This window comes from Bos indicus x Bos taurus, chromosome 11, assembly GCF_003369695.1.
Source record: "Bos indicus x Bos taurus breed Angus x Brahman F1 hybrid chromosome 11, Bos_hybrid_MaternalHap_v2.0, whole genome shotgun sequence".
In the NCBI taxonomy this organism is placed as follows: Eukaryota; Metazoa; Chordata; class Mammalia; order Artiodactyla; family Bovidae; genus Bos; species Bos indicus x Bos taurus.
Window position 1 is genome coordinate 48,736,782 of NC_040086.1, and position 24,878 is coordinate 48,761,659.

General features: G+C 51.6%; 1 protein-coding gene across 2 annotated transcripts in view; it reads right to left on the reverse strand.

The window, feature by feature from the left end:
- Positions 1 to 24,878, reverse strand: part of ATOH8 (atonal bHLH transcription factor 8) — a 43,638-nt gene that overhangs the window by 3,485 nt on the left and 15,275 nt on the right. Inside the window, exon 3 of one of the 2 annotated variants that reach the window (XR_003513386.1) lies at positions 23,100 to 23,196. The exons of the other annotated variant lie outside the window; for it this stretch is intronic. The gene's annotated coding sequence lies outside the window, so the exon portion shown is untranslated. The remainder of the gene's footprint in view (positions 1 to 23,099; positions 23,197 to 24,878) is intronic. 2 annotated transcript variants of the gene reach the window in all.

A 24,878-nucleotide genomic window follows, 5' to 3' on the forward strand; every position in this document is an offset into this window, starting at 1 on the left:
CCCCAGCAGGAATCTGCTTTTTGTTACTGAGTCTGAAGAGGAGGATTAAGAAGCGGAAAGGAAACCCGTGGGGATGGCACTGGGTCTGTGGTCCACGTGGTGATTTACAGCCGCGTCATCCCGGCGCTGGCTGCCTGGGCGGGCCGGCCGAGGACTGGCCCCAAGTTCCTCCCTTGCTCAGTCCGCCTGCGGTCAGAAAAGGCGCGCGAGGCTGGGGCAGCTGGAGCCGGCCCACTGGCTGCTCTGTCAAGGCACGGCTGCCCAGCCGGGCTCTGCCCCAAGCCATCAGTAGGGCTCTCAGACTCCACGGAAGCCATGGCTACCACCAGCCCAAGGCCTGACCTTCAGTTCTCAACCCCACCCTTTCCCTCGCGTCTATACTGAACCTGCCTTCCACCACCCACCTTGGACCAGGAATCCCACACATCATAACATCATCCATCCAAGGAAGCCTTATGTCAACTGGGGCGTGGCGGGAGAAACAATGGGAAGTCTTAGGTGCCAAGACCTTTTCTGCAAATAACCAGCTGTGTGACCTTGGGAAGCTGACGCTCCCTGTCTAAGATTTAATTCCTTCACCTGTATGGCAAGTACAAGTCCATGCATGTGGATAAGCACTCCCCAAAGGGTTGTTCTGCAGAGAATGAGCCAGGTGAGGCATATCCCATGAGTCTTGGAAACATCACAGACCTTGGCCCCATCTTGGAAGTCACTGTATGGGCTTCCCTGGTGTCTCAGCTGATAAAGAGTCTGCCTGCAATGCAGGAGACCCAGGTTCGATCCCTGGGTCAGGAAGATCCCCTGGAGAAAGTCACAGTATATATGGACATATTAAAAGCTCTGAAAAATCCTGCAGTCAAGAAATGTGTATGGTTTTATTTACCCAGCATTTTCTTTTGATTGTGTGATTGTGACTGCATTGAGAGGAGAAGAAACTCATTCCAATCTTTCCATTATTCAAGGCTACCCAAGGGGCTTCCCTGTGGTTCAGTGGTAAAGAATCTGCCCACCAATGCAGGAGACATGAGTTTGATACTTGGGTTGGGAAGATCCCCTGGAGGAGGAAATGGCAACCCACTCTAGTATTCTTGCCTGGGAAATCCCATGGAAGAATCCCATGGAGAAGTCTGATGGGCTAAAGTCCATTGGGTCCCAAAGAGTCTGACATGACTTAGCGGCTAAACAACAATGAAAGGGCATTTCAGGGAGGCTGGAGGAAAGTCTCAGGAAAGCTTGCAAACCTCAAGGGGCAATCTATGCCCCTTCCCTCCAGGTGCCCTGCCAACCACATCATTCGGCCACATCCAGGCCCTGCTTCTTTACTGCCTGTCTCACCATCGACCCAGTCTCTCAACATCCCCACCCCAAATGCCCAGTGAAGGCAGGCAATTGGTCCAGCCTCAGTCAGATTTCTTACCATGGACCCATCAGCTGTGGCTGAAAGATAGAAGACAAATCTACCTATGCCATCCCTTCAGAAGAGGCAAGGTGTGTGTATAGGTGTGTGTACACATGTACACATGCAAGCATAATTGCAAATACATAGGAGAGGGTTGGGCTTACTCTCCACTGTGACAACCACACCACAGACTCCTTCTTACGTAACCCCTGGCCACATCCTGCTCCAGGTGAGAAATACAGCTTGCATCCCATCCAGCTCTGGACTTTTTGTGAGTGGTTGTTTCCACTGCAGCCAAGGCTCTGGGTGTGGCTGGGTAAGGGTTTCGTGGTCCTGAGGAGCCCCCTACATGGTCCCTCAACAAGGAAGATGCCCTTTAAATACAGGTTCTGCCTCTCACTAACATTGTTGTTCAGTTGCTCAGTCATGTTTGACTCTTTGCAACTCTGGTCTGCAGCACGCCAGGCCTCCCTGTCTTTCACTGTCTCCTGGAGTTTGTTCAAACTCATGTCCATTGAGTCGATGGTACCATCCAACTATCTCATCCTCTGTCACTCCTTCTCTTGCCCTCAATCTTGCCCAGCATCAAGGTCTTTTCCAATGAGTTGGCTCTTCACATCAGGTGGCCAAAGTATTGGAGCTTCAGCATCAGTCCTTTCAATGAATATTCAGGGTTTATGTCCTTTAGGATTGACTGGTTTGACCTCCTGGCTATCCAAGGGACTCTGAAGAGTCTTCTCCAACACTACAGTTCAAAAGCATCAAAAAGTCTTACTATCGTAAACTTTAAAAATGACTAGACAAGATCCCTCCCAGGTCCCTTTCAGCAGGTCTGATGTGTGGAGTCCGATTGAGGTGATTTGGTCAGTGTGACAAAGTGGCTGTGTTTATCACATTCAGGAATCACCTTTTTTTTTTTTTTTTTTTGGCCACACCACACAGCTTGTAGGATCTTAGTTCTCCAAGCAAGGATAGAACCTGCAACCTCAGAGGTGAAAGTGCAGAGTCCTAACCACTGGACTGCCAGGGAAGTTCCAGAAGTCATCTTTTGATTGTTCACTCATTTGTGGTCGGAACATCAGCTCCACAGGGCCAGGGATGTGGTCTGTTTTGTTGGCGGTTGTAGCCTCAGGGCCTAAAACAGTCTGGACACACAGTAGCATCTCAATAAATATTTGCTATTTGTTGACCACGTGAGTAACTATTTCCAATCACTGCCTTTTTATTTAATGTAGCGATTATGTGCCACAGGTAGGTTTCCTATTTCAAATGTGTCACTGGACATTTTGGCTAACTGTGCCTATAACCGTTGTGAATTCAGGAACTGTATTGCATCTTTCTGCTTTTGTTCACTTCCAATTTTTAAATTTCTAATTATACTCCTCTGCTTACTAAGTTTGTCTCTGGCTTTAAGTGGATTGGTTTCCTCAGAGTAATTTTATCACTGTAGGCCATTTAAAAAAATTATTATTTCTGCCTGTAAGTTGCTTTACCTTTCAAGTTCATTTTCAGTCACTTTACTTACTTAACCATGTTTCACTGTTTTCAAATTACACAATTTTTCTATAGATAAGCAATTTGGATACAGCCTTTTATAAGCAGAAAAAGGCATCAAATGGTAATGAAATCCTGAGGTTTTTTTTTTTTTTTTATGGTTTGTCCTTAAAGGAGCAGTCAGATTGCAAGTGTTATTTTAACACTAAAATATGAAAGACAGGGACTTCCCTGACAGTCCATGCTTCTAACGCAGGGGGAGTGGGTTCAATCCCTGGTTGGGGGACTAAGATCCCACAGGCTGCATGGTGCAGCCAAAACATGAAAAAAAAAAAAGAAGAATGAGGCTTCCCTGGTGACTCAGTGGTAAAGAATCCACCTCCCAATGTCCCAATGTAGGAGACATGGGTTCCATCACTGCTCTGGGAAGATTGCATATGCTGTGGAGCAACTAAGCCCATGAAGCACAACTCTCAAGCCTGTGCTCTAGAGCCACGCTCTGCAACAGCGGAAGGCACTGCAGTGAGAAGCCTGGGCACGGAGACTAGAGAGTGGCCCCCACTTGCCACAACTAGAAAAAGCCCAAACACAGCCACAAAGACCCAGGGCAAGCAAAAACTTTTCAAATTTATTAACTAATTTTTAAAAAATACTAAAAAATATTGAGACAAACGAGGGGCATCAGAGATGTATTTTGCAAGACCCACACTATCAGGCATTATTTTACTTTCATCTTTTTTTGGTGGGGGTGGGGGGTGCCAGGGAAAGCTGAGCTACACAGCTTGTGGGATCTTAGTTCTCTGACCAGGGATTGAACCCAGCCCTTGGCAGTGAAAGTGCCAAGTCCTAACCACTGGACTGCCAGGAAATTCCCTATCTTTCACTTTTATGTAAACCAATATGTAGGCTAAAAGCGGATTTTGTGTTTGGTTCTAAATGCTGAATGCTAGGTTTCGTCTTGGCCTTAAAGTCAGTGGGGCTCTGGGGCCATGGGCAGGCTGGTTGATCTCTCAAAGTCTCAGTTTACCCATCTTTAAAATGGGCACAGTAATAGTACCCACCTTTAGGTCAGTTGCAAAGAATCAATGGGACAAGGGAGCCACATGTGCCCAACAGGGTCTGACCCACAACTGAAGCACCAGTTCCCTACAAAGAGCTGGGTCCTTGGGGTGACTCACTGGTGTTTGAAAACATAAAACGGTATCATAGGCTGAAAAGTCTCAAAACAAGTAACCAGAAATAGTCACAAGGAACCAACTGCCATCTTGGCCAGAAACATCCAGAACAGGAAGCAATAAATCCATGCGTGCATGCTTAGACGCTTCAGTCAAGTCCAACTCTGCAACCCTATGGACTACAGCCTGCCAGGCTCCTCTGTCCATGGGATTCTCCAGGCAAGAATTCTGGAGTGGGTTGCCATTCCATTCTCCACAGTATCTTCCTGATTCAGGGATCAAACCCACGTCTCTTATGTCTCCTGCATTGGTAGGTGGGTTCTTTACTTACTAGCACCACCCAGGAATCCCAAGATGGTGTGTGTGCTAAGTTGCTTCAATAAGCACAATTTTTAAATTACCGAGATCACATTCACAATGAATAAACAAGTGAAATGTGGTATATTCATACAAAAGAATATTACTCAGCCATAAAAAGGCAGGAAGTACTGACACGTGACAGAACGTGGGTAAACCTTGAAAACAGTACACTAGGTGAAAGGATCCAGACACAGATGTTCAAGTATTATATGATTCCATGCACACGAAATGTCCATAACAGGGAAATCTATAGATCTGTGGTTGCCCAGAACTGGGAAGGAGACAGGGACCGCCAAAGCTTATGGGGTCTCTTCTGGAGCTGATAAAAATGGTCTAAATTGGGGGTTTCCATGCAGATGTGAGAGTTGGACTGTGAAGAAGGCTGAGTGCCAAAGAATTGATGCTTTTGAACTGTGGTGTTGGAGAAGACTCTTGAGAGTCCCTTGGACTGCAAGAAGATCCAACCAGTCCATTCTGAAGGAGATCAGCCCTGGGAGTTCTTTGGAAGGAATGATGCTAAAGCTGAAACTCCAGTACTTTGGCCACCTCATGCGAAGAGTTGACTCATTGGAAAAGACTCTGCTGCTGGGAGGGATTGGGGGCAGGAGGAGAAGGGGACGACAGAGGATGAGATGGCTGGATGGCATCACTGACTCGATGGACGTGAGTCTGAGTGAACTCTGGGAGTTGGTGATGGACAGGGAGGCCTGGCGTGCTGCGATTCATGGGGTCACAAAGAGTCGGACACGACTGAGCGACTGATCTGATCTGATCTGATCTGATGGTGGTCCAGTGGTTAAGACTCCACACTGCCAACGCAGGGGGCCCTGGGAGTTCTACTCCTGGTCAGGGAACTAGATCCCACATGCCACAACTAAAGATGCTGAAAGTGAAAAAGTGAAGTTGCTCAGTCGTGTCCGACTCTTTGAGACCCCGTGGACTGTAACCCACCAGGCTCCTCCGTCCATGGGAAAAGATGCTGAGGCCGCACTAAAAAGAAAAAAGATCCCACATGCTGCAAAGCACATGGTAATAAATATCCAGCGGGCTGCAACGAAGAGCCAGTGCAACCAAATATTAAAAGAAAAAAGGGGGCAAGAAAGAAAATGCTCTGAATCGGTTGTGTTGATGGCCACATTTTAGTGAATATCCTAGAATCTATTGGATTGTAAGCTTTAAATGGGTAAAGTATAATCTCAATAAAACCATTAAAACTTCCGTACATGCATAGATAGTACAGGTTAATTGTAGAAAACTTAAAAAACACAGGCAACTAAACAGAAGAAAACCACTGAAGTCACCTCCCCCTCTCCACCCAGAGAAACCATGCTAGCTATAGGTGATTGCTCTTTCACACGCTTTTCCTTTTCTTTTCCTGGCTTTTTTTTTTTCTTACTATTTCCATTTAAATTTTATTTATTTCTTTTATTTTTGTCTACCCTGGATCTTCGTTGCTGCATGGGCTACTCTCTGGTTGTGCTGCATGGGCTTCCCTTTATGGTCGCTTCTCTTGTTGTGGGGCACAAGCTTTAGGGTTGTGACACCCAGGCTTAGCCACCCTGAGGCAGGTGGAATCTTCCCAGACCAGGAATAGAATCTATATCCCCTGCATCGCAAGGTGGATTCTGAACCACGGGACAACCAGGGAAGTCTTAAGGTGGCTCAGTGGTAAAGAATCCGCCTGCCAAGCAGGAGACACAAGTTCGATTCATGGATCAGGAAATCCCCTGGAGGAGGAAATGGCAACCCACTCCAGTATTCCCGCCTGGGAAATCCTATGGACAGAGGCGCCTGGCAGGCTACAGTCCGTGGGGTTGCAAAGAGTTGGTCACGACTTAGTGACTAAACCACCACCACCACAGTTGATTTACAATGTTGTATTAATTTCAGGTATACAGCAAAGTGATTCATATATATATATATATATATATATATATATACACATATATATTCTTTTTCAGATTCTTTTCCATTGTAGATTATTACAAGATATTGAATATAGTTCTCTGTGCTATATGTCCTTACTATTTATTGCATACAGCAGTGTGTATATGTTAATTCCAAACTCCCAATTTATCCCTTCCCATTGTTTTCCCTGTTAGTGGCCATAAGCTTGCTTTCTATGTCTGTGAGTCTGTTTCTGTTTTGTAAATAACTTCGCTTGTATCACTTTTGGATTCCACCTATAAGTGATATTATATGATATTTGTCTTTCCCTGTCTAACTTACTTCACTCAGTATGATACTCTCTAGGTCCACACATCCACACACTTTTCCTGTGCTTAGGCAGACCTGTATCAGATTTCTTGGGAGTGAAATCAGCTTGCACAAGCTGTACCGCAAGCGGGTGTTTGTGTTTTCTCGAACATTCCAGCCCATTCATCTTTGCATTTGGCAGACCTGCTTCCACATCTCCAAGGGGCCTGGCTCTGCTGAGGTTATTCTGGGCACATGCAGAGGCCTGGGCTTCTGGCCTCCAAATTTCCCAGGGAACTGGAAGCAGGTATGGCTCAGCCCACCCCTAGCGCCTCCTGCCTCGCCTGGCCTGGGCGCCACGGGTGACAGGCAGGAAATTTATGAGCAGTTGGAGCTGGCTGCTGTTTGCTGAGGGCGGGAACATGGTGTGAATCAAGGATCACACTGTGTCCTGGCTGGGAGGACTCTCAAGGTCTTAGAGCTGCAAAGTGATGGCCAGAGCCCCTTGTGAGCCGGAGGACTCCACCTAGGGACCGTGAACTGGGGGAGGAAATCCACTTACTCAACAAAGATTTATTGAGTTCCTTCTGAGTGTCAGCTCTGTGACAGGCACTGGAGTTAGAGGCCCTGCCCTGGGGCAGCTTATAATCTAACCCCAGGGCAAAGCTGAAACCACCTCTGGTTTAGTCGCTAAGTCATGTTCGACTCTTGGAGACCCCGTAAACTGTAGCCTGCCAGGCTTCTCTGTCTGTGGGATTTTCCAGGCAAGAATACTGGAATGGGTTGCCATGTCCTTCTCCAGGGGAATCTTCCCCACCCAGGGATCAAACCTAGGTCTCCGGCGTTGCAGGTGGATTCTTTACCAACTGAGCTATCAGGGAAGCCCACTTGAAACCACTGTTGCTGGTAAATGCTGTCTAGGCACCTTTCCCCTGTCCCACCAAGCTGCTCACCAGAGGAGTGAACTCAATTGTCAGGGGCCCTGGGCTGTAGGATGCTGTGACTGCCTGTGATACAAGGAGGCCAGGTCCGGAGCATGGCTCGGTCCAGAAGTCCAAACTCCTTGCTGCTGGGACTTTTCCTGGTGGTCCAGTGGCTAAGACACAGTGCTCCCATGCAGAGGCCCTGGGTTCAATCCCCGGTCAGGGAATTGGATTCCATATGTCGCAACTGAAAGTTCACATGTCACAACTAAAGGTCCTGCCTGCTGCGATGAAGATAAAAGATCCTGGTGCCTCAACTAAGACCCAGCACAGCCAAATAAATAGATACATATTTAAAAAAATAAATAAGCCTCTTCGGATTGAGGCTAATGGATGTGTTCAGACCTCAGGGTCAGTCAAGCACATACGGAAGAACTTTCCTAGTGGTAAGAAACAACAAGGGTTACTGTGCTAAGTACAGAGGATCCCTCCTGGGCTAAGATGCTAGAGGTGGAACTGGGACGCAGGTACCAGGACCAGCTCTGAGACATCCCCATGCAGTCCCCCGGTCCCCTGTTCTGGTTACAGCCTAGCTTCCAGTTATTCCTGCCCACAGAAACAGAGACTCCAGGAAGGTGGGGTTCTGCTGGTCGCTGTGTCCCCAGTTCAGACAATGCGGGCTCCAGATCCACCTCACTGCAGGCTGGGGACATGTGTTTCCCTTTGAAGCCTCCAAGAGCTTCATGCCGACTTCTTCTCTCTCCTCTGTGCTCAACTTATGGTTGGCGCAACTGCCATCGCCTGCCCACTCACCCCACACAGTGCCACCATGAGCTCCTGAAAGAGGGGGCCAGGTCGTCCTCGGCTCCCTGTCCCCTCAGAGCTAGGGACAGAAGTCAGTGAATCCATTGACAGAGGCCTCGTCTGGAGCCCACTACACTCCTTTGCTGTTGTACGGCCCTTGGGAGGTGGCTGTTGTTGTTCCCATTTTGCAGATAGGAAAATGGAGGCCCTAGGTCACACGCTAGGATGCAGCAGAGCAAAGCAGAGCCCTAAGCCCCTACAAGGTTCAGCTTCTTCACCAGCAAAAAGGACTAGAAAGTCCCCAAGCCATCCACCCAGCTGCTACCTCCCTGGTTCTAAGGAAATCTCAGCCTTCATTTACTGGGGCCTAAGTGAAGGTGGCTGACCGTGGGAGGCCTGGCACTCCCAGAGTCAGGCCAGTGCTAGGAGGGAGCCCATGGTCCTTCAGGGAACCGGCAGGGAGACCAGGCCCCACCATGCCAATCCCTTCTTGTGCTGCAGACCACTCTCTCTGGTGACCAGGCTCTGCCTCTGTCTCCATACTCGGCCTGTGTGTCTCTGTGCCAACTCTCTCTTGACCGCCCCTCTGTCTCTCTCTCCAAGTCCCTCAGCCTGTCTGTCTTTCTTGGCCCCCATCCCACCCCACCCCACAGTACAGGGCGAGGGTCAAGCTGGCCTGGGTGAGGCCTGAGCCCCAGCTGCTGCAGCCTCCCATCTGCTTCCCATCCTGGGAGAGTGTCCAGCCAACTCCACTTGGCTGCACACTGCTCTTCCAGACCCCAGAAGCACAAGGAGCCCCTGACCTTGCCCCACAGACAGGCTGGAGGGGAGCAGACAGCTGGGCAGACAGGTGGCCCAGCCAGGTGAGGAAGGTCCTGCTCCCTGGAAGCTTCCCATGGGCCCTGACTCATGACTCCCACACAATCCACCATCAACACTACACTCACACACACACACACACACACACACACACACACATATACACACACACACACATACATCCCCAACCACAGTGTCAGGGATCCCCAGGGCTTAAGATCGCTCCCCACCACCCTTCTGCACATCTCCGGTCTCCCCTCCCCAATCCTTATAGCAAATTGACAGCAGGAGTGATAGGGCACCAGCCAGACAAGCCAATGCATGCCAAAGTGCCAGCCTGCAAACCTTTGCAAAGCCCACAGCCTGCAAGCCTTTGCAAAGCCCACAGCATGTCTTCAGGAGACCCTCGGTAAGAGTCTAGCTGTTTCAGGATGCGTGAAGGCAATAATGGGGTGGCTGGGAGAAGCCATGAGGCCCCGGACAACCCAAATAACCAAATGATTTCTGTAAAAACAGTGTCCAAACCCATCCTCTGGCCTTTCCCATTGTCCCTAAGCCCCTTATATCTAGACTCTGAAGCTACCATGGGATCCAGGGAGTGTTGGGGCAGCTCTGATCAGGGCCCTTTACTCACCACCACCTTGACTATCAGTGACACCACAGAGGTTCCAGGAAGAAAAATGAATGTTTCACCCACACATGTACACACACACACTTAAATGCACACAGCGACACTCCCGAACGCACACCCACCCCCATTGAGAGGCAAGGCAGCACGGCGGTTAAATGTTCCGGCTATGGCATCAGACGGACCCTGTGTGAAGCCTTACTTCCCCATTCTACCAGCTGTGTGAATCTGAGCAGTTACTTAACCTCTCTGTGCCTCTGTTTCTCCACCTATAAAAGGGTAATAATAGTAGTCTACAGTCTGAGGTTGAAGAGAGGATTAAAGAACACAATGGCTGGACTTCCTTGGTGATCCAGCAGTTAAGAATCTGCCTCCCAGTGCAGGGCACACAGGTTCAATCCCTGGTCCAGGAAGATCCCATGTGCCTTGGGGCAACTAAGCCCATGCGGCACAATTACTGAAGCCCGTGTGCCTAGAGCCTGTGCTCCGAAACAAGAGAAGCCACTGCAGTGAGAAGCCCGTGGACCACGGCAAAGAGTAGCCCCGCTTGCTGCAGCTAGAGAAAGCCAGTGTGCAGCAATGAAGACTCACCCAGCACAGCCAAAAATTAATTACTTTTAAAAAAAGAACACAATGGCTGGGAAGCCAAGCCCTTAGCGCCAGGCAGCCACGTGTCAGTGCGCACATGTGTGTATGCATGTGTCTCCCCCATTTGCACGCCAGTTGACCACAACAGGAACTGTGTCTCCCCATCAGGTGACCAGGGCTCCACTGGGGGCACCAAGGAGATGCCCATGGGACATCGTGGAGGACTGCTGGAAACAGCTCACTTGCTTGGACTTCCACACTTCTATTCATTTGGGGAACACTTATTGAGTGTTCAGACCATGCCAGGCTCCATTCAGAGCACGTGAGTGTCCCGCAGTGAGCAAAACAGACAAGGACCACCCCCCTCACCCACCCAGGAGAAGCAGCCCCCGAGCTGAAGTGAGTTTCCCTAGAGAAAGGAAGCGCGTGTTTTCTGTGCCCGAATGGCTTGGACAGGTCCCAGTTCTTGATAATTGATGCACTTCCCTGCATTCTCCGTCCGATGCTACTGGATGTACTTTGGCTTCCTCTTGACAACTCAAGGTCAAGCCCGGGGAACATCAGCCTACAGAAGACCCTCCAGGTCCCGGAGGCTTCTGGGCTCTTTACCCTGACACTGAATGGCTCCATGCCTCCTGGCTCTTCTGAGCCTCTGGTGTTGCTCTTTTTGTTCTTCTGTTTCTTCCCACGCCATCAGACCACTGGCTGTGGTTCTGGGGGCTCTCACTGCACCTGCTCCAGAGCTGGCCTCCCAGCCGTTTCTGCCCAGCTGCTCTGACCTGGGACACCAGGGAGTCATGCTTATAAGAGCTGTGCGCAGACAGCACAGTGGGCTTAGAAGCAGGGCTCCCCTGTGAACTTTCCTGTCTGGCCTCTGTGTCACTTACCCCGAGCTCCAAAGGGTGGGGTCTTTGTCAGTTTTGTCCCCCAAAGTAACCCAGTACCTAGGACAATTCCTAGCACATAGTAGGAATTCATTTGTTCTTGAAGGAGAAAGAGGGATGATTTGAAAGAATAGCATTGAAACATATAAGTACCATATGCAAAATAGATGACCAGTGTGAGTTTGATGTATGAAGCAGGGCACCCAAAGCCAGTGCTCTGGGACAACCTAGAGGGATGGGGTGGGGAGGGAGGCGGGAGGGGTGTTCAGGATTGGGGGGACACATGCATATCTGTAGTCAATTCAAGTTAATGTATGGCAAAAACCATCACAATATCGTGAAGTAATTATCTTCCAATTTAAATAAATAAAATTTTAAAAACTATTTATTTTTAAATGAATGTAAAGGGTCCTTCAAGCTTGCTTCATCTTTTTGTCCCCATATACAGATACAATAAATGACGAACCACAAATGGACACCACAAATGTATGTGTATAGCTGAGTCCCTTCTCTGTTGACCACAAACTCTCACAATGCTGTTAATGGGCTATACCCCAATACAAAATAAAAAGGTTAAAGTTTGAAGAAAAATAAAAGAACTACTGCATGTAGTGGGTTGGCCAAAAAGTTTGCTCAGGTTTTTCTCCACGATCTTACAGGAAAACTGCTGAACTTTTTGGTCAACCCAATGATTGCAGAGGAGGAGGGTTCTGCCCCTGGGTGCACAGGGCTAAACCTTTGCAAATAAGCACACTGGCTGCCACCCACAGCCTCTGTGTGTGTGGTGTGGTGTGGTGCTGGTGGGGAAGGATGTCAGGAATGCCTCGCTGTCCTGAGGGCGGAAGCAGAGTAGTTCTCAGTAACACCTTGTCAGTGCTCCCCGGGCTGTGGGTGGGGTCACTGGGCTGCCCCTGTGCGCCCAGCTGCCTGGCTCTACCCTGCCTGCTACAATGGAACCCCCTCTAAGGCTCCTGATCCCTCGGGAAAAGGGGGAGATTTGAAACCTATAAGTTCCAGGCATCTCCCCAGTGCCGGAACTCAGCCTACCACGTGTGAGGCCCTCCATCTGATTCTGGCAGATAGTGACTACTTATGCCCAGCAAACCTGTGCATGTGTGCACACACAGCAGAGGGGCAGACCTGGTGTCCACTGCCTAGCAACCCAGGGTAAGTCACCGGATGGGGAGGGGACATGTGGGCTCCCTCTGCCCACCTCTGTAATGGACAGCAGTGACCTCTAGGAACACCAGTGACTAACAAGCTCATCCAGCTGAGAGGCCCTCTCATGGCCATCATTACCTTGAACCCTCCTCACCCGTGGACATCTCTAGCCATGTCTTACAAAGAAAGCGAAGCTTGGAGAGCCCGAGGCGACAGAGCTCCCAAGTGGCTGGGCTGAGACTCAGACCCCAGCCCCCCAGCATGGGGCCCTGCACTGCCAGACCTCTCACCTTGGGAGAATAGGGGCCACTGATGGTCTAGACTCAGGAGTGCCTGTTTCACAGAAGTGGATGAGCCTTCCTAAGTCTTGCCCGGCCACCCAGCTGGATAGCCCTTGGTGACTTCACCCCCCTAAGTCCCAGCCTCCTCATCTAGCTCCGTTAGAAATGTGGGTTTCAGGAGGTCACCGCAGGACTAAAGAGGAAAAGGAGTGTGAGAGGCTCTGCACAATGAAAAGCACTTGCAGACTGATGAGGCCACCAGTGGCCTGGCCCAGCCACCTGGGCTCTCTGGGCCTCAGTGCTGCGCAGTGGAAATGGGGCTGCTTCCATGCTCAGTCGCTTCAGTCATGCCCAGCTCTTTGCGACCCCATGCAGTGTAGCCAGCCAGGCTCCTCTGTCCACAGTATTCTCCAGACAAGAATACTGGAATGGGTTGCCATTTCCTTCTCCAGGGGATCTTCCCGGTCCAGGGATTGAACCTGCATCTCCTGCATTGGCAGGCAGGTTCTTTACCACTAGCACCACCTGGGCTACCGACCCTCAATTTGGGGAGCTGCAGTGAGGAATGGTAAATTCATAGAGATGAGGTTCTGGTACTGTGGTTAAGGTTATGACACTGTTTAGCCTCACTGGGAAGAAAATCACTCTGTCAGAACTCCAGGATCAACTTTTGAGAAATTAGCCACTGGCTGTTGACCTGGCTGCCCTCCCAACTGAGAGGACCTGATGTCCTCCTCTGTTTCAGGGAGAGCACTCCCTGTTTCAGCCTGGGTAAGGGATGTCCGGGAAGGATTGACTGAACTGGTGAGGAGGCAAAAGCTCTTACTGGCAAGGTCCTGCCCTGCCTTGGATGTAGTGTGTGGATGAAGTACTCAGTGCTGTGGCAGCCATTGTGTAGCCATGAGGTACAGACCAAAAATGAAGCCTGAAGTCTTAGCATCACTGGATCCTGGGATCCAGGGAATAGTTACATCCCTTCACCTTTCCTAAGTGTGAGAAATAGGAACCCTGTTAGTTTAAACTGCTGCTTGAGGAGTTTTTGTGATCTAAAATACAAAGCTTTTCTTACTGATTCAAGCCAACAAGAGCCAGAATTCTCCAAACAGGAGCCTGGGAGGAGCCCAGGGGCACTTCTGTGTCTGTGTCTTGAAACCCCTAGTTCATTCTTCCTAGAGTCTTAGCCTTCAGCCCAGGAACATTCAGGCCCAGATGTGTGGATTTTCATGGAAGGAATGCTGTGCATTATTTAGTGGCTTCCTATGGGGCTTCCCTGGTGGCTCAGATGTTAAAGAACCTGCCTTTAATATGGGAAATCTGGGTTTGATTCCTGGGTTGGGAAGATCTCCTGGAGAAGGGAATGGCAACCCACCCCATATTCTTGCATGGAGAATTCCATGGACAGAGGAGCTTAGCAGGCTACAGTCCATGGGGTTGCAAAAAATCAGACATGACTGAGCGACTAACACACACACACATATGTGCCAGGAGCTGGGACACAAAGATGAAAGGGCTCACAGTCTAGCTAGAGAGGTACATTAAACATACACTGTGTAATGTAATGTAGTACAGAGTTTTTGTTTTTTTTTTTTTAATTGGGGTAAAATCGCTTTACAATGTTGTGTCAGTTTCTGCTATACAATGAAGTGAGCCAGCTATATGTATACATATATCCTCTCCCTCTTGAACTTCCCTTCCACACCACCCCTATCCCACCCCTCTAGGTCGTCACGGAGTACCGAGCTGAGCTCCCTGTTATATAGCAGCTTCCCATTAGCTGTCTACTTTACACATGGTAGTGTCTATATGTCAATCCACAGTATAGAGCTTTAATATCACATAATTTATCAGGTAACAAATTATGTAAAATACAATATAATGACAAAAAATGAGCTCTAAAATATTACATAATAGAGGATCACATAATATAATATGTTCTATCATAACTTCATAGTGTATCACAGGATGCTTGCCTGAATTAGACTCTACTCACCCCTATGTAAGGGCATGGAAGTGGCCGTGCTGCTTTGGGGCCCTGAGGAGGCTGCGGTGGGGGTCAGAGAGGGCTTCCAGGAGGAGCTGAGCCTTCCAGCACGAGCAGGAGGTAGCCAGACAGACAGCAGAGAAGGGCATTCCAGGCAGAAGGGACAGTATGAGCACAGAGGCCAAAAATAGCCCCTCTGGGTGAGGAGTTCCATGTGGCTAGAGTGTAAATTGGGATACCCAGAGTGACCGGCTGGAGCCAGGTCACTTGGGGGGAGGGGCAGGTGCCTGTGGGAAGCCCCCGAAGGGTCTCAAGTGGAACAGGGAGGCTCTCTCCCAAGCGGAACACACCTGGCTCTCAGCAGAGCTGCAGGGAGGGGCTCAGGTGGGAATGAATCGAGCCAGGGAGGAGCTGGGCAGTGGGGCCCCAGGTAGCCGTGAAGTCTGGGCAGAGAATGAACACCTTGAAGGTGTGAGAGGCTCCCTACTTCACCCTCTAGAAACATTTACACCAGGAGGTCAAGGAAGGCAGCGATCTATACTTTGCCCTAGAACAGGTCTGCCTCCGGTCTGTGGGGGCAGGAAGAAAAAGAATGACCAGCTTGAGGACAGGTGGGGAACCAGGGCCTGCTGGCACTCCCTGTGCCTGGCTGTCCATCATATCAGGGGCAGGGGCTCAAGGCTGGGCAGTGGGCAGGACAGGCCTGGTCACTCCAGTGGGAGGGCAGTCTTGCCCCCCTGCCCCCTGCCTGTCCCTGGTCCTCTCGAAGCCCCTGGGCTAGAAAGCAGGCTCTGGTCACTGGACAGACCCCACATCATCACCAGAGGCCTGGGGCCAATGGCCACCAGTCCTTCCCTCGTCCCTCCTCAACTTCGGCCCCACAAAGACCAGGAGACACAGGAGGAAAGGCAGAGTTCACAAAATAATTTCACATCCTTTGTGCCACTGATCCCTGGAAAGATAGGGAGGCAGGCTGGCATCTCCCGGATAAGACAATGGAGCTAAGCCACCAGTCGCACAGCCCCCAGCGCAAAGCTGAGACCAGCCTCAGCGTCCAGACCACACACCTCAGGCCTCAGCAGAGATGGGGGAAATCAGCCCACACCTAGCCCTTCGGATCAGGAGATCAACTGCCCTGACATTGTGATAAATCTCAGTATTTTGTTCTGCAGAGCTGCCATCTCTCCAAGTGAAAATGGGCAGAGAGGAGAAAGGTGTGAAGTACCGACCTGAGGAAAGTGCAGATGAGAGAAAAGTGAAAGTGTGGTCACTCGGTCGGGTCCGACTCTTTGCTACCCCATAGACTGTAGCCTGCCAGGCTTTGCTGTCCATGGGATTCTCCACCAAGAATCCTGGAGTGAGGAACCATTCCCTTCTCCAGATCTTCCTGAGCCAGAGATTGAACCTGTGTCTCCTGCATTGGCAGGCGGGTTCTTTTACTGTCTTAGCCCAAGTGCAGATGAAATGCCCTCCAGAGCCAGAGCCTCAGCTGTTGTAGGAAGAGCCGACAACCCATAACAGTATGGAAGACAGGTTTTTTCCACTGCTGGGGTGAGGGGTGGCTGAGTTTCTGGGTCTCGCGGAATAGGGTGGGGGGCAGGCAAGGAATAAAGGTTGGTAGGACTTGAGAGAGGAAAGAGGAAGCCCCCAGTTCCCTGCCCCTGACCTGTGACACCCCCATGCCATCACCAGCATCTGACACCTGGGGAGGGGTCCCTGTCCCCACCTCCACCTGGAACCCTGGGCCTGACTCTCAGCTACTCCTCAAGGGTCCAGAGGGGTCTGAGGGAGGCAGACAGGCCTTGCCCTCTCCTCTCCTCCCCAGTGCTGGCCTCCCAGTGGCCAGTACTCCCCCAGCACCCCAAGGGCCCCTGATGACCCTCCCAGGAGGTGCCCAAATTCCAGGCAGACATCTCCCAGAAGTTTCTGGCAGCGGCAGCAGTTCTTAAAAAAGGCTTCATGTCATACTGCAATCAGCCAAGGAGCCCAGCACTGGGCGTTTCATTAACGCCACGCTTCTCCCTAAGCGTCTCCTTCTGATGAGCTGGTGGGGGTCTCTGCACCCTCTCTGCCCTCCACCCTTCCTCCAGTTTACGATTTTCTCCTGCACCATGCCCTCCAGGGCACCTTCTTCCTGCCCTGTCTCCTCCAGCCAAGGTTTTACAAAAACAGTCACTTCTAACCATCCCTAATTTTAACAGCTTAGAGAACAGGGAAAAAAAAAAACAAAACAGTCGGGCATCGTCCAGGAGACTTAATGAGGTGGCCTTCAGGCACCTCCGAGGAGCAAGAAAAGTCACAACTGGTGCAAGAAGAGGAAGAAACAACATTAAAAGCAAACAAGGGGAAACGAAATAAAAAGCAGAGATAAAGAGTCGGGAGAAAACAGCGGCGCCTGAGAAACAGGGATTCCAGCCGCCAACTTTTACGGCGTCCAGCCCTGTTATTCATAAGCGAGTTTCCTCTCTCACAAAGGACCTTTTGCACGGTTTTCCCTGCTGCCTCCAAACCAGCTGCTCGCGCTGTTGTATCGTGAGTGATGATGAGGCTCTGAAAGGGTTTTTTGGGAACAGATGGCCAGGGGAGAGCTGGGGAATGTGCCAGCAGAGGGCTGGGCGGGCTGCCAAGCCCTGCGGTGACTGAGTGCTTGGGCTTCCAGCTCGCGTGCTTTCCCTGCCCTCTGCCCTCCGTGGCGCCAGCAGGCCTTCCCAGCGAGCGCTCGGAACATCTGGAGTCTGGGGCTGCCAGGAGGGGGGGCCGCGGCGGCCGGGCGGGGGACCCTGTGTTCCAGCGGAGCTCCCAGGGCTTCGCCACCAGGCCTGCCTCGCGGAACAGCTAATCAAAACCACAGCGCTCGAATGGGAACCAGGCGCGCTCCCAGCTGCAGCCAGAGGCCGCCGGGCGACTTAACCCGGTGTCAGGCCTCGCTGGCGGCGGCGGCGCTGGGGGGCGCGGGGAGGGTGGGGGTGGATCGGGGCTGCTGACACCCCCACCCCCAGACCAACCCACCCCCCTTCACCCCCAGCGGCGGAGGGCTATTGGCTCCCTGAGGCTAAATGGAGTTTACACGCGCTGCAGTTGCAGCCGGGCTGCTTACATAAGAGCTGTTGCTCCCCTCACCCACACCACAAGGTCCTGTACCCCCATTTGCTGGGGGTCTCCCGGGGCATGGGCCACCCTGCTGGGCAGTACGTGGACTTTAGGGCCCTGCTGTCCGCAGGAGCTGAATGAAACCCTAGGAGATTGGAATCAAAGAAACAAAGCGGCTCCACTGCTTCTAGCGCAAGACCTTGGGCAAGTTACCGCACTTCTAGGGGCCTCAGTTTCCCCTCCGTGCAACGGGGGAAGTGGTGCCAAAGTGCAAGGTTAGCAAAAGGGGTAGAGATAAAGTATGGGAGGTACTTGGCACCCAATGGGAACTCTCCACGAAGTCAGTGTGGTCTTTGGTATTGATGGTGGTGTTGTTCAGTCACTCAGTCATGTCCAACTCTTTTGTGACCCCCATATTCTGTAGCCCACCAGGCCCCTCTGTCCGTGGAAATTCCCAGACAAGAATACTGGAGTGGGTTGCCATTTCCTTCTCCAGGGGATCTTCCCGACTCAGGGATCGAACCTACATCTCCTGCTTGGCAGGCGGGTACTTTTACTGCTGAGCCACCAGAGTGAGTCTGTTTAATAGCATTGCTGCTGCTAAGTTGCTTCAGTCATGTCCGACTCTGTGAGACTCCATAGACAGCAGCCCACCAGGCTCCTCTGTCCATGGGATTCTCCAGGCAAGAACACTGGAGTGGGTTGCCATTTCCTCCTCCAATGCATGAAAGTGAAAAGTGAAAGTGAAGTCGCTCAGTCGTGTCCAACTCTTAGCGACCCCATGGACTGCAGCCTACCAGGCTCCTCCATCCATGGGATTTTCCAGGCAAGAGTACTGGAGTGGGGTGCCATTGCCTTCTCCATTATTGCTTGTTCTTTGGTATGAACCCATGAACTTTGAAAGCCCATGAGTTTCTGGGCTGGTGAGATGCTCACCCCTTTTAAGGACGCAGGGCCAGAGCTCTGCCCTGAGCGCTGGACAAACAGGAATCCCCCATTTAAAACGATTTGCCCTCGGCTACCTTGGGCTGGTCATTCATCCATTCTCGGCACTGCCTGTTCCTGAGATGATCCTTCCTGGGGTTCCATATGAAGCTGTTACCTTGGAGCTGTAAATTCATGAGATTTCCTTCCTGGCACTGAGAAAAGGCCAGCCCTTTCTCCTATGGGATGTTGTTGAAGCCTTCCAGCAAGGCGGCAAGGAAGGTATGGAAGCTCTCTCTTTACACATGTGAGAACGGGGGCTCAGAGAAGTTAGGTAACACACCCAAGGTCACACAGGCAGAAAGTACCAGCGCCAGGACTCGAACCCAGGTCTGCAGAGCCAAAGCCTACTCTTCGCCTACTTCGTGGTCTTGCCAAGGATCTCCCTGTTGTATGTGCCTTAAGGTTAATGACAGCAGCACAGAAACTTAAAAGAACTGTAGGGTTCTCTCAACTGAACCCCCACCTATAGCATCCTGAACGGGGGACCACCAAGTCTTTCAAGGGGTTTCCAGGGTGTACCCTGGATCAAAGCGGTGCTCCAGGGGCTTCTCTGAGAGGTAGTGGCTTAAGCATCAGAGGGGACTTTCCGCGGTCTCTGTGATTTTCTGAGTGGGAGACTTTGCTTCTTTCTCACCGTCAGAGACCCTGAGTTTTCATTCGCACACAGTGTAGTGGGGAGGAGGGTGGGGGTCTGTGAGTGAGGGGAGAGGAGGGGAGGAAGTGAAGGGAGTGTGAAAGGAGAGGGGAAAGCAGCGCCCCAGCCTCTCCCCTACCTCGGGACCACCCAGGGAACATCAGACGGCCACGTCCTGCGTTCCAGGGCAGCCAGCTCCAGCCTAACCTGGGAGGCTCCCTGCCCAAACGAGCCCTCCAGCCCAGTGCCTGCCAGCCCTGTAGACTCACGGTGTCAAATGTGAGAGGGGAAACAGCAGCTGAGAGAATGCTCCACGTTAGAACAAACAGCTGGCGACAAACGTCTATGTAATTGGAATGCCAGAAAAAATAAATTGCATCCATTTTTATGACAAGAAGGGAATTTGATGGTGGTTTCCCACCCACCCCCCTTCTTTCTCAGCAGAGAGGGGCTCCATGGACTTTCAAAGCACATGGTATTTAACTCAGTAACATGGCCCAGAGGATGTAGAAATAGAACCTCCTCTCACCACCCCATTTCCATGCAGGGGGCAGGACAGGGAAGGGGCAGGGGGCCCCCCCGGGCACCTCTTACTGGCCAGTTCCTTAGGCCTCTGAGCCTCGGATTCATTGTTCCTGGGACAACACCAGGCTTCCCAGATAGCACTAATGGTAAAGAACCTGACTGCCGATGCAGGAGACATAAGAGATGTGGGTTCGATCCCTGGGCTGGGAAGATGCCTTGGAGGAGGGCATGGCAACCCATTCCAATATTCTTGCCTGGAGAATCCCATAGACAGAGGAGCCTGGTGGGCTACAGTCCACAGGGTTGCAAAGAGTTGGACATGACTGAAGCGACAGCATTCACGCGCAGGGGACAACACCAGTCTCCACCTTGAAGGGATGGGGGGAGGGAGGAGTCAATGGGGTGATCCGTCGGAAGTACTAAACACCCAGCACTACGCTTAGCGTGTGAAACAGGCTCTAAGAACGTCAGGTATTGTCAGTATTCTTGTGGTGCACTGGGGTCCCAACAGTCTCTGTGAGTGATTTTCAAATCTGTGTGAAATGCCTGTGATGGGCAGAGGGGATGGGAGCAAAACACATTTAGTCATTTAGATAGTCAAGGGGCTGAAGCGACCTCAGCTCGGCAAGTCTGACCAGAAAGGACCATAGCAATCACTTCCGGGGTCAACTCACCTTGGAGAAGTAGAAGCCAAAGCCCCAGTGAGGGTGACCGTATATGCGATGGGGGGACAGAGCTCGGACAACACCGCTCAGTGGGCACTCTGGGGACACAGGAGGCACAGAAATTGTGGAGTTGCTGTCTCCCACACTTCAAGGCTCAGGAACAGTCCACAGAAACAGCAGGTCCCTCCAGGTCTGAGGCCTGGGCTCAGACACCAGACAGAGAACACTCTCGGCTCCCACTGACCTTCTAACCCCAAAACCAATGTGCCAACTCAGCTTGCCCCCAGCACCAAAACACAGAAGTCTGCGCTTGAGATGTCCTTCCAAAGAGGAGTGCAACTACCCTCCAACCTGCCATCACCACCAAAAGCACCCCCTGCCCAGAAAGCAGCAGCAGAAGGGGGACAACGAGGATCTGATGGAGCCACACCAGCCTTTGGCGCCTCCTCTGGCTGAAGACCGCCCACAGGTGAGGAGCAGCCTCTAGAATTGCAGAGCCCACCTTTCCGGTCCGGCTGGCACTGAGGGCTACAGTCTCAGCCTGGGGTCACCAATCATTGCCCCGAGCTCAGCACACCATGACTGACTTTTCTCTCTGTGTGTGTCCATGGGGATTCTCCAGGCAAGAATACTGGAGTGGGTTGCCATTTCCTTCTCTGGGTGATTCTCCCAATTCAGGGGTCAAACCTAAGTCTCCTGCATTAGTAGGCAGATTCTTTACCACTGAGTCACTGGGGAACAGCCCCGAGGCCTGTGAGCAACTTGGTGGGGGATAAGAACTTACTGGCCATTTATCACCAGGGCTTAAACTATACCATCAACGTTAGTAGCTGCTGCTGCTGCTATTGCTTTTGTTGTTGCTATTATTGTTGTTGTTATTGTTGCTATTATTTTATTCAATAGCTTCAGATCACTGGAAGGCAGTGCCCTAGATCGTGGGAAACTGGTCCTCTCCTATTCTGAGGTCCAGCAATGCCGATCCAGCCCAGGTGTGGAACAGCTCTGCTGCTCTTTCTTCCCCTCCTCCAAAGAAGCTCCCAGGAGTCGCTGCTTTTAAAACAGGAGCTGCGGAAACATGGCCCAGAGCCAGGTGCTTAAGGCGCGTTATCTCTGGCTGCGGCCAGAGTCGGAGCTGAGCTCTGCGGAGCCCTTCCACTCCTCGCACCTGTCTCTCAGCTGGGCAGCCTCCGATGGGCCTCTCTGCATGACTGGGGCTTCCAGATGGACCCTGGATCCTCAGAGTCACATCCTGTGAGGCCCAGAGATGGAGGACTCACCAGTCAAGGGATATAGGTGCCCACCCCCAGCAAGGCAAGGCTGGGATGGGCAAAAGGATGAGCTTGGGGCCCAGAGGGTAAGTCAAGTTCACTTTAAATCCCGTTCTTAACACAGGCCTGGAGGCAGCTTATCAGTGGACACAGAGCATAATCTCTCAAGGAGGAGTCCTGGAAAAGGGTCACCCAGCCCCTGGGGCACATGAACTGTGAGGGAGCCACCCTTGAGTGGGACAGCTCAGGGTGCCATCGACAGGATTGTTGGTGATTATTTATGGAGGACTTCCTTTCAGTTGGTCACTTACATCAGAATGTTTTTTAGTTTCTTCCTTTCTTTATCCTTCATTAGAATGTAAGCCTGACTCACTTGCATCCCCAAACCCTCAGGTCACCCTGAGTGGCTGCAGGGGATGGGTAACAGGGGTTTCATCTGAAACCCCCACCCTCTGACGCCCCGCTGCATCCACATACTCTGTCCACAGAGATTGTGTGTGTGTGTGTGTGTGTGTGTGTGTGTGTGTGTGTGTGTATGCTAAGTCACTTCAGTCGTGTCTGACTCTTTGCGACCCTATGGACTGTAACTCTTCTGTCCATGGGGATTCTCCAGGCAAGAACACTGGAGTAAGTCACCCTGCCCTCCTCCAGGGGATCTTCTCAACCCAGGGATAGAACCAGCGTCTCCTGCATTTTCTGCATTGCAAGCAGATTCTTTACTGCTGGGCCATGGGGGAAGCCCATCTACAGAGACTTGGGAGGCTCAAATCTCTTTGCTAACACCCATCATGGCACCCATGTGCTCAGGTTGGGATTTCCCAACAAACAACTCACTGCCAGTGCTTGATAAACATTGAATGAATCAATAAATGGATGAACAAATAAAGGGATGTATTTCCAGGGGTTCTGATTAACAAAACAGTAGCCAATTCAAGCCACTCAGGGTCACTTGGCGGTCACTGAAGACCATCCTGAGGACACCTTGAAACTTACCTACCTGCCTGGTGACAGAGATGCAGGAAGGCACACACAGCAGGAATGGGGTGATGCTGTGATCAGCCAATCTACCAGCACAGCAGTGGGGCCTGAAGATGTCCCAACAGCTCCAGGACCCTGTCCCATGCCTCCCTCTAAGTCCTCTTGGTAATGGTGGTTGTCCAGGCATGGTCCTCTGGAGATGGCAGCCTCAGGACACCCCACTGGCAGGAGGGGCTACAGGATGCCAGGGTCCCCTTACCCTTCAGAGGTGAGGCAGGATCTCTACTTGGAAATCAGACTGCAAACAGCCTTGGAAATCACCGATGCTTCCACATCCCCATTGACTGAGGAGAAAACTGAGGCAAGAAGCAGTTAAAAAATGGGTCCAAAATGACACAGCTAGTAGGTGGTGAACCAGGCCTTGAACTCAGGGCTGTTTTATGCTCTTAAAAGTGAAGTGTTAGTCACTCAGTCATGTCTGACTCTTTGCAACCCCATGGACAGTAACCTGCCAGGCTTCTCTGTCCATAGGATTCTCTAGGCAAGAATACTGGAGTGGGTTGCCATTTCCTTCTCTGGGGGATCTTCCCAACCCAGGGATTGAATCCAGGTCTCCTGCATTGCAGGCAGATTCTTTTACTGTCTAAGCCACTAGAGAAGCCTGTTCGATGCTCTAACCCACCATCTAACACCTGTTTCCCAATCTGGACAATGCGGAGGCTGGACCAGATGGGCTCTAAGGTGTCTTAGATTTGGGCTGATTTCAGGGGAAGCCAAAAACTCATCTCTGCTGGCCATCGTCACCCCACTCCCCTTTCTTCTCCTCTCACCTTCCAAGCGTCTCTCCTCTTCCCCAGCCCAGGACACTCTGCTCCACAGAACAGGGAAGGAGGGGCAGCACTCTGGCCTTTGGTGGGTGAGGGGAGGACTTGGGGTGGGGGTGGGGACGAGAGGCATAAATGGGGGAAATGGGGCCTGCCCACCCTGCCCATCCACACCTCCGACCGCCCAAATGCCAGGGGAAGTTCACCCAGAGTTTACAACCCTCCTTTGTCACAGAGCACTGCATGGAGCCATCAATCACGCCCTTAATTTATCCGTGTCACTTTCCAGAGGAAAGCTGCCCTGCGAGCAGCCAGTGGTACTTCCTTTCTCACCCACTAGATGAAGATTTCACCTAATTGGTCCACGTTAAATCACTCCCAGGATTGCAATGTGCCATCAACACAGCAGTGGCTGGTGGTGCGGATGTGCTGGGCTCCTCCCTGCTGTGGTCAGGAGAGTCCACAAGGGTCTCTCTGCCTGGAAGCCTCTTGAAGGGGCCTTTGGAAGGCCTGGAGAACCCAGAGAAGGGCCTCCTTGTAAGGGGGGTTGGGGCTCAGGGATGGGGAGAGGGCGGGCCAGGAAGGAAGGAGGAGGTGGAAGGAAGGAACAGATGGAGGGTGATAGAGTCACCTGCCCCCAACCCCGCCGCTCTCCCCATCCCTGCATGCCCAGGGGAGTCAGGCATCTCTAACCACCTCCACCCTTCTTATGGGTACGGACTGGGTCCCAGCCTGTCTCTCTTCCTGTAGCTTCGTGTGTACAGACATCCAGAGGGCTGCATCACAAGCCCTGCTCTTCATTCCTGGCAATGACCCTCAACTGGAAATGCTGGAAGCCAAGCCACCTGGGAAGCAAAGCTGTGACCAACGCCTTTCCTCCTGCCCATATTTCTCCAAACACATTAGGCTTTGTACACACTGTTCCCTCTGTTTCCAATGCTGTTCCTGCTTCATCTGCTCAGTGACCTCCTGGTTGTCCTGCTGGTCCCAGCTCAAACACCACTTACACAAAGGTGATCTTTCTAACTCCTTTGGGCAGGAAAGGCACCCTGTCCCTCCTCTGCCTGCCTGGCCTTCCCATACCCCAGCAAAGGCCTCTGGGACCTCCTGTCTATATTCTCCTGCCCTTATCCAGATGCAAGAGGGTCTCTGAGCATCCTGTGAGCTGTGGAGGTGCTAGGACCACATGTTTATCATTTTTATACTCCTGCCCA